Genomic DNA, 9278 nt, shown 5'->3' with positions numbered 1-9278 from the left:
AATAATAATAGTAATAATAATAAGGTCCAATCAAGTCCAATAAGTTTCAATAAGATTTAATAAGTTCTAATAAATTCAATTAAGTCTAATAAATTTCAATAAGTTCAATAAAATCTAATAAGTGCAGATCCAGTAAGGTGAACAGAACACACCCTTATAGATTAATACTTTCTTTCAGGCAACTGCGTGTATAGATTAATGAGAACTCACTAGTAAAGTTAAAGTTGTTTGGAGACAAAGGGATTATTATAAAAGGCAAATAGCCAACCTTTTCAAACACCCCAAACTTCTTTCTTAGCCACCATACACCCTAATACTCATAAACCAAAAAACTTAAAATAGAATAGAAGAAAGATGAGCTTGAAGGTGAATGAGCGCACCATGGTGTGTCCCGAAAGCGAGACGCCTAGTGAAAGTATTAGGCTCTCACGCCTAGATATGGTTGTACGTATGCCTTATTCACATACTTCTGTTTTGTACGTTTACCATGCACAAGACATAAAAAAGAATCATACCTCACAATTTCTTGATACACAATTTTTAATATGGTGTCTAAGTAAAGTTTTAGTCCCATTCTACCCTTTGGCGGGTAGACTAAAGATGAACGAAGAGAATGGTGTTGAGATTGAAATCGATTGCAATGAGAAGGGGGCCTTGTTCATTAATGCCGAAACAGCCCATGAGATTACTGATCTTGATGATGGTGAGCCTAACTACGGTGAGATCCGGAAGATGGTGATTCCTACGTGTGATTACTCCCAAGGGGTTGTCCTCATTTCCTTTGTTTATGGTTCAATCCACTCGCTTCGAGTGCGGGGGTGTAGCCATGGGTGTTGCTTCACATCACCATGTTGCTGATGGTACTGCACATGCCTACATTATCAACTATTTTTCAAGGTTTATACGGGGACTTGACATCCCCGTTGCACCCGTCTTCGACCGGACGACTATCCGTCAGCTTGCTCCGCGTAACCCATCACAGGTCAAGTTCCAACATTTGGAGTATGAGCCAAGTTTACCACCCTTGCGACCAAACGGCTTCAAAGGTTAGTTCATTATAAATTTATAAGTATTTTAATTTTTAATATGTGTTTTACTTCGTACATAGTTGCTCGTTTTCTATTATGTCTTCTTCACTTCACCTTATTTTTGCTGAAATTAAATTATTTTTACTGAATTGAAATTATTTTGCTAAACTGAAATTATTTTTACTGATTTTCTATTATGTTTTTTTCTTTGAAGTTACTGATTTTTGCTGAACTAAAATTATTATTTTTACTGAAATGAATTTTTTTTTTAATATTATATTTTTAAGATGAAGTGAACAGGGCATTAAGAGTATAATTAAGTGGATCATGAGCTTTAAATAAGGATAATCAACTTTTACCAAATGAAACAAATTCCAAATATAGTGTGTTGCAAGTATTACAATATTTTCATTTTAATGAAGTGTTGCAAGTGTTAAAAACGAAGGAAGTATATATATGAATAGTATAAAAGTCAAATTGTTGCGTTAATAAAATCCTTGATGGAGTGTGCCACAGACCACAGTAAATACTTTCATAATATCAAATGACTATATTATTAATAGTCGTAATAAATAATTATAGATCTTAATGGTCAAAATTGTGTCTAAATATGTCTATTCGGTATTTGGTTTAAATTAAGGCAAAATTTGATCCGATCCGAAATATGATTCGGTTTTAAATTTTCCTATCAGATCCAATCCAAATTTAAAAAAGTCGGTCATTTGGATCCGATCCAAAAATCCTAATAAAAATACATTAATTTTTAGCGCCTATCACGATTATAAAAATAAATATTCAATTTTAAAAATAGGATTTGTCCGGGACTTAATATTAATACAAGTCTTCAAATCATGATTAAATTAAGTAGTTCAACAAGTCTTCAAAATAGTTAACATAAAGTCATTAATTTATTTATAGCAAGTATTTGGGCTAAACTTCAAAAGCCCAATCATATAACAAAGTAAGTCCATATCCATACAAGCTTAATTTTACAATTTAGTTTTTAATTTATTTCGGATTCAATTAGAATTAATCCGATCCGAAAATCCGAATTTTCAAAGAATCCCAATCCAATCCAATCCGATTTAAAGTTCGGATCTAATCCGAATTAGTTTGAATTGGATTAAATTTCGATTTTAATACGAATTATGAACACCCCTAGTTTTGTCTCAGCATTTGTGTTTTTAGTCAAAATTTAACACTTAAATAATATAGGAAGTATTGTAATAGTTAAACTACCAAAGTAACATGTGCCTCGGTCATACGTGAATATTTTTAAATTAAAAAATAAAAGAAGTAGAAGAAGTATGGTATTATAATACTATTATCACCATGTAGCAATTTATGATTTTGTTTGATTTGTCTCAATAAATATTTTAATACAATTTTTTTGTCAAATATATGACTAAAGATTTTAATAGTCAAATGTGTCATACAACCGATTTAGTGAAACGAACCTACATGGAATGTGTAGCAATGTAGTTAAATATTGGTATATTGACAACAGTGTAACATACTAACATAAGATGTATTATTAAATCATTACTCTGAACCAGGTGATATGGCAGCAACTACCGAAGGTCACTTCAATCTTACAAAATCTCTAGTCGAAGCCTTAAAACTCGAGGCGACAATGCCGGTGGCAGAATCAAAAGGCTACATGCTAAGTACGTTCGAGGTGGTAGCTGCGCATGTGTGGCGAAGTTCATGCAAGGTGCGCGGACTAGCAAATGATCAGCCGGTGAAGCTCTACATACCAATTGATGCAAGGTCGAGATTAAAGGACGATCCAACCATGCCTAAATGGTATTTTGGGAGCTTAGTTTTTTTTACGGCTTGTATCGCGAAAGCAGAAGATGTTGATAGATATTATAGTTTACGATAATATTTGTCGCAGAGCTAGGATATTTTGTATATATTTTTGATATATTTTGTATACTTATCTTACTAGATTCCTAACGAGATTAGGACTAGGATTGTAACCCTATATATTATGATCAATGGTACACACTCGATTGAGGAGTTTTCCCGAAATCTAACATGGTATCACAGCCTACGTTATCGATCTAGCTTCCGCAATTTTTTCTTTTTCATTATTCTTAATTTTTTCTTTGTTTTCATTGCTCTCTGCCTACTACTTTCTCACGCATCCCATAGTTTCTTCTTCCCCTGTTTACTTAATTAACTCACGCCATGAGTAAGGATGGTGATGGTGCCCAGCCCCCACAGCCTCCTACCTCCGAGTTTCATCCTGCACTAGGTGTAAACAACATCAAGAATGCGATCCCGCTAATTCTTGATCGAGAAAAGGTCCAATACTCTAATTGGGTAGAACTCTTTGAGTGTCATGCTCATGCCTTCAATGTTCTAGACCACATTGATCCCAAAACTCCCAAACCAACGGACATCTCTGAAGCTATGTGGAACCGACTTGATTCGGTAGTGAAAAATTGGATTTATGGCACAATTTCTGCAGATTTACTTGATACAATCCTAACCAAGGGAGCAACGGCTCAACAAATTTGGGATAAACTCAAAGCGATTTTTCAGGATAACAAGAACACTAGAGCCGTATATCTTGAAAATCAATTTAACGCTTTGCACCTTTCCAATTTCCCTGACATCTCTTCTTATTGTCGTCAGTTAAAGACTCTCAAAGATCAATTAGCTAACGTCGATCAACCCGTGTCGGAACAAAAATTGGTTATTCGGCTTGTCTCGGGCCTTGTTAACACGGACTTTGACACCGTGGCTACAATGATTCAGCAGACTGAACCCCTTCCTTCGTTCGAGACAGCTAGGTCTCGATTGCTTCTCGAAGAATCCCGGCGATCCAATGAATCCGCTCCAGCTGCACAATCTTTCCTTGCACACCAAGGAGAGTGTTCTTCGGCTCCAAGCCAAGCCACCCAGTCAGGCCAACCACGTGGTGGCGGCGGCGGTGATGGTCGGCAGTCTGGCCGCGGCACGAGCTCCGGCAGAGGAGGTAAGGGCGGCAAGGGTCGTGGTAGGGGGCGTGGCCAAGCTCCAAGCAAATCCAACGCTGCTCAACAACAGCAACCACAATCTCAAGGCCCCCCTTCACAAAATCAGTGGGCCGGCCCACCTGCCCAATTACCTTATGGTTATACTTGGGCTCCTATGTGGTCTCCACAACCTAACTGGGTCAGGCCTCCTTACCCATATCCTCAAGCCCAGATCAGAGGACATCAATATTCACAAGCACCGGCCCAACAGCAAAGTTTCATGGCAACCCAACAGCCCCACGGACAACTCATGACTCCCACAGAGCTCGGGAATGCTTTTTCAACTATGACTTTGGCAAATCCAAATGACGGTTGGTATATGGACTCCGGTGCATCGTCTCACATGACAAACAACTCTGGTATTCTCTTACCCTTGTTTAATTTAAGCACTAATAATCATATTTTAGTTGGTAATGGTCATCGTATTCCAATTTTTGGTTATGGTCACACAACCTTTCCCGATAACAAATTAGCCCTTCGTGATGTTCTCTTTGCCCCACAAATTATTAAGAACCTTATTTCAGTTAGAAAATTTACCTCTGACAATTCGGTTTCTATAGAATTTGACCCTTATGGTTTTTCTGTGAAGGACCTTCGCACGGGGAAAATAATCACGAGATGCAATAGCCACGACGACCTCTATCCAGTCACTACCACTACACCAACATCTTGCCTTGCCACCTCCCTCACAGCCGTTTCTTCATCCACATGGCATGATCGACTAGGACACCTTGGAGCCCCTTCTTTAAATTTTCTTAGGAATAGTAATTTTATTGATTGTAATAAGGAGCAAGTCTCCACCTTTTGCAATTCTTGTCAACTTGGAAAACATACTAGACTTCCTTTTTATTCCTCTAATAGCAAAACTACTTGTGCTTTTGATATTATTCATGCTGATTTGTGGACATCTCCAATTCGTAGTACTTGTGGTCACAAATATTACTTAGTTCTCCTAGATGATTTCACTCATTATGTGTGGACCATTCCTCTTGTTTATAAATCTCAAGCTTTTAAAAAATTCTTAGCCTTTAAACAATATGTGCACACACAGTTTGAAAGACCCGTAAAATCCTTTCAAAGTGACCATGGTCGCGAATTTGACAACGACCCCTTTAAACAATTTTGTATTGATCATGGTATTGTCTTCCGCTTCTCTTGTCCTCACACTTCATCCCAAAACGGGAAAGCCGAGAGAATGATCCGCACTCTAAATAATATCAAGCGCACTATGCTATTTCATGCCTCCTTACCACCTTCATACTGGAATTATGCTCTTGAGACGGCTACTTATATTCTTAATATATTACCCACTAAGGTTCTCAAAAACATAACTCCGGCTCAAGCCTTGTTTGGAGTCATACCTTCCTACACTCACATTCGTGTTTTTGGTTGTCTTTGTTTTCCGAACCTTTCCTCCACTATTCCTAATAAATTAGCTCCTAGGTCCGCTCCTTGCATTTTCTTGGGTTATCCACCAAATCACCGTGGTTATAGGTGTTTAGACCTTCACACTCATAAAATCATTTTTTCTAGACATGTTACTTTTGAGTCAACCTTTCCATATCAAAACTTGGAAAAATTTAGTCTAAAATCTTATGATTTTTTGGGTGAAAGTGAGTCGTCTCCTTTACTCACTCATGCCATTTTTCGCCATCTTACACCTACTGCCACCCCAACCCACAATGCAGTCAGCCCAACCCCACAAACTAAAGGCCCATCTAGCTCCACTACAAGCCCAAATAACCCCCTTAGACATACGGCCCAGCAATTAACCCATACCCCTCCCAACTCACCTTTGCAGCGTACTCCTCAACCAAACAGTGGACACACTGACTCACCTACGGCCCCACCCTCACCACCTACTTACACACCGCCGCCTATGCGTGGCATCCCACCCATACAGCCTACACGACCACCACCCCCATCGCCTCCTATAACCCGTAGTCAACGGGGAATATTTAAGCCTAACCCGAAATATTGTAACCTTACCGTTCCTCTTTCGGGCCCACATCCTCACAAATCACCCCTTCCAAAGTCTTATAAGCAAGCTTTAAATGACCAAAATTGGAATGCGGCGATGAATGATGAGTATAGTGCTTTAATTAAAACAGGGACATGGGAGTTGGTGCCTAGGCCTGCGGGGGTGAATGTTGTTAATTGTATGTGGCTATTTAAACATAAATATAAGTCTAATGGTGACCTTGAAAGGCACAAAGCTCGTCTTGTATGTGATGGCAGGTCGCAGGAGATAGGTGTGGATTGTGATGAGACTTTCAGTCCGGTAGTTAAACCGGCCACTATTCGTACTGTCCTCAGTTTAGCTTTGGCTAAAAAGTGGTCGATACATCAACTAGATGTCAAAAATGCCTTTTTACATGGTGATTTGCAGGAAACTGTTTATATGCATCAACCTCCGGGCTTTGTTGATCAGAGGGCTCCTACTCATGTTTGTCGGCTCCGCAGGGCTCTCTATGGTTTGAAACAAGCTCCCAGAGCTTGGTACCAACGCTTTGCAAATTTTCTAGTCAAATTGGGTTTTGTCATTTCCAAGAGTGACAACTCTCTTTTTACTTTCCGGCAGGGTGATGATATGGCATATTTGCTCTTATATGTTGATGATATTATTTTAGCTACCTCATCTGACAGGTTGCGTACTGGAATTATTTCTCAGTTGCAAACTGAGTTCCCTATGACTGACTTGGGTCCTTTGAGTTATTTTTTGGGGATTGCGGTGACCCGCAAACCCTCTTATATGCTACTTTCACAGGCAAAGTATGCACAGGAGATTTTAGAGCGTGCAGGTATGGCCTCTTGTAAGCCTGCAGCTACTCCAGTTGACACTAAGTCCAAACTTAGTGCAGATGCAGGACCGCCTTTTCGGGATCCTACTTTGTATCGCAGTTTAGCAGGTGCTCTTCAGTATCTCACATTTACCAGGCCAGATATTTCTTATGCGGTACAACAGGTGTGTCTATTTATGCATGATCCCCGGGAACCTCATTATGAGGCATTGAAACGCATTCTGCGTTATGTTCAGGGTACCATTGATCACGGCTTACATTTATATCCTACTGTTTCTCATCGATTGATTACTTACACTGACGCTGACTGGGGAGGTTGTCCCGATACCCGGCGTTCTACTTCGGGCTATTGTTGTTTCCTTGGGGACAACCTCGTGTCCTGGTCATCAAAGCGTCAACATACTTTGTCTAAATCGAGTGCAGAAGCAGAATATCGAGGCGTCGCAAATGTTGTCTCTGAGGCGTGTTGGCTCCGTAATTTATTACTTGAGTTACATTGTCCTCTACGGCAGGCTACTATAGTTTATTGTGATAATGTCAGTGCTATCTACCTTTCTGGCAACCCGGTACAACACCAACGCACAAAACATGTGGAGATGGATATTCATTTTGTTCGAGAAAAGGTTGCATTGGGGGAAGTACGGGTTCTACATGTTCCTACTAGATATCAGTTTGCGGACATTTTCACTAAAGGCCTACCACGAGAATTATTTCTGGAATTTAGGTCCAGTCTTAGCGTACGACCTCCTCCCGCTATGACTGCGGGGGTGTGATAGATATTATAGTTTACGATAATATTTGTCGCAGAGCTAGGATATTTTGTATATATTTTTGATATATTTTGTATACTTATCTTACTAGATTCCTAACGAGATTAGGACTAGGATTGTAACCCTATATATTATGATCAATGGTACACACTCGATTGAGGAGTTTTCCCGAAATCTAACAGATGTCATATACAAGCCGTTATGGTATATTGCGAGTAAGATTCACGAGGCATTAGAAAAAACAAAAGACATCGAATATTTGAAATTAGCTGTTGATTACCTGGAATCGCAACCAAAACCAGTGGTAGTCCTTCGTGGGCCCTAGAGTGTTACAAGTCCAAATTTTTTAATAAACTCTTGGGTTCATATTCCTTTTTCTAAAGCAGATTTTGGTTGGGGTCAGCCCAAATTTTTGGGAAATGGTGGGATCAAATACGAGGGTCTAGGGTTCTTGGGTCCAAACCCGAATAGGGATGGTAGCTTTTTATTGAGCATTAATATTTTTAAAGTTCACAAGCTTCACTTTGAGAAATGTTTGAATGAGCTCAAATTTATTCCCAAAATATGAACATATGTGGAGAGTATGGCTAGGTTATGATTGTGCTAATTATTTTTAATGTCAAGACGATGTTGGAATGTGTGGAGGTGGATTAAATTGGGTGCAATCAATTTTGGTCACCCCAAATTTGTATTATCCTAATTATTATTTCATGTGGGTCGAATATTGGTATGAGTCACTTTGAAATAATTGGGTTTGTTTAAGTTTTGTTAACTCTTGAGGATAAATTTGGCATTTGAATTAAAGCATTTCCTTTAAATATTCATAATGTTTCATCGTTTTAAGTGTATTGAGCTTTTGTATCTTAATACTTTTGGCTCTTAAATTCAATGAAAAAGGAATTTTATTTAAGAAGTTATATATTATTCTTGTTAATCAAGTTAATCAGCCAATTCTATCAACTGGTTACGAAGAAAGACTTGTATGAAGCCATGATCAATATTTCAAATTTTACATGTATTGTGTATGTAGATCATGATATTTAATATTCTTAATCTGAGTTACCATTGATATAATGATGAGGGAGCCCCAGTTGATCTATTAGATCAACAAATTTTGTCAATCTATGCTTAGTCACTATTTACTCATGCTTAGTCATTACTTAGTCACTTGCTTGGTCACTTGCTTAGTCATCAAAGTAGACATTAATATTCCATTGAAGCTTCAACCTTCCTTCCACCGACACCTCCCACTTCCTTCCACCGACACCACCAATTCCACCATGCCCACACCATCTGCATCACCTCCTCATTCCACCGACACCACCTGCATCATCTTCGCCTTTCACCGAAACCATCATCTTCTACCGATGACATCACGGCGGCTTCACCACTAAATTAAATGAAATCCCAACGTTAAAAAGGTGAAATTAAGGGCATGGTTAACCCTAAAGGGAAGGGGTGCTATCCTCCTCCATTAATGCTACCCTTGGAGCTTCAATTTCTATTGAAAAATTTCGAAAATCGCCATCCATTTATAAAATAAAATAAAAAATTAAAAAAAAAAGGATGTCGTACCATGCTCACCACGGATGCCTTCTTGCTGGTGGTTGTCGACAACAGGGGTGTCATAGTGGTGGTGATTGTGGTAGTTGC

General features: G+C 38.9%; 1 pseudogene; it reads left to right on the top strand.

Moving 5' to 3' along the window:
* Positions 1-354: 354 nt before the first annotated feature.
* On the top strand, positions 355-8193 carry LOC145577713 (anthranilate N-benzoyltransferase protein 1 pseudogene; annotated as a pseudogene).
* Positions 8194-9278: the final 1085 nt, after the last annotated feature.

The sequence above is a fragment of the Chenopodium album genome, chromosome 14 (assembly GCF_948465745.1).
Source record: "Chenopodium album chromosome 14, dcCheAlbu1.1, whole genome shotgun sequence".
Classification (NCBI taxonomy): Eukaryota; Viridiplantae; Streptophyta; class Magnoliopsida; order Caryophyllales; family Amaranthaceae; genus Chenopodium; species Chenopodium album.
Note: the sequence above shows the minus strand (reverse complement) of the source record. Positions and strands in the feature narration are given on the sequence as shown.